Source organism: Lemur catta, chromosome 8 (assembly GCF_020740605.2).
Source record: "Lemur catta isolate mLemCat1 chromosome 8, mLemCat1.pri, whole genome shotgun sequence".
Lineage (NCBI taxonomy): Eukaryota > Metazoa > Chordata > Mammalia > Primates > Lemuridae > Lemur > Lemur catta.
In genome coordinates, this window is record NC_059135.1 from 99,355,539 (window position 1) to 99,356,490 (window position 952).

Below are 952 nucleotides of genomic sequence, written 5' to 3' on the forward strand. Positions count from 1 at the left end.
TAAAGGGCATTCAAAGTGGAAAAGAGGGAGTCAAATTATCTCTATTTGCCAGTGATGTGATCTTACACCTAAAAAACTCTAAAGACATCTCCAAAACATCTCTAGATTTGATAAATGAATTCAGTAAAGTCTCAGGTTACAAAATCAATGTACACAAATCATTGGTGCATTTCTATACACCAATAACAACCTGGCTAAGAACCAAATCAAGAACTCAATCCCATTTACAATAGCTCCAAAAAAAATACTTACGAATAATTTAACCAAGGAGTAAAAGACCTCTACAAGGAGAACTACTGAACACTGATGAAAGAAATCATAGATGACACAAACAAATGGAAAAACATAAAATGCTCATGGATTGAAAAAATCAATATTATGAAAATTACCATATTGCCCAAAGAAATCTACAGGTTCAATGCAATTTCTATCAAAATATGAATGTCATTTTTCAAAGAATTAGAAAAAAACATCCTAAAATTCATATGGAACCAAAAAAGAGCCCGAAGAGCCAAATCAATCGTAAGCAGAAGGATCAAAATGGGAGGCATTATGTTATGGTTACCTGACTTCAAATTATATTACAGGGCTATAGTAACCAAAACAGCATGGAAGTTGTATTAAAATAGACACATATATCAATGGAACATAATAGAGAACCCTGGATTCTCAACAACCAACTGATCTTCAATAAAGCAGACAGAAATATACACTGGGAAAAGGATATCCTATTCAATAAATGATGCTGGGAAAAATGGACAGCCATATGCAGAAGAATGAAACTGGATCCCTACCTCTCACCATATAGAAAAATTAACTCAGGAGAGATTACAGATTTAAGTGTAAGTCCAGAAACCATAAAAATTCTAGAAAAAAATCTAGGAAAAACTATTCCAGGTATTGGCCTAGGCAAAGAATTTATGATTAAGATCCTAAAAACAAATGCAACAAA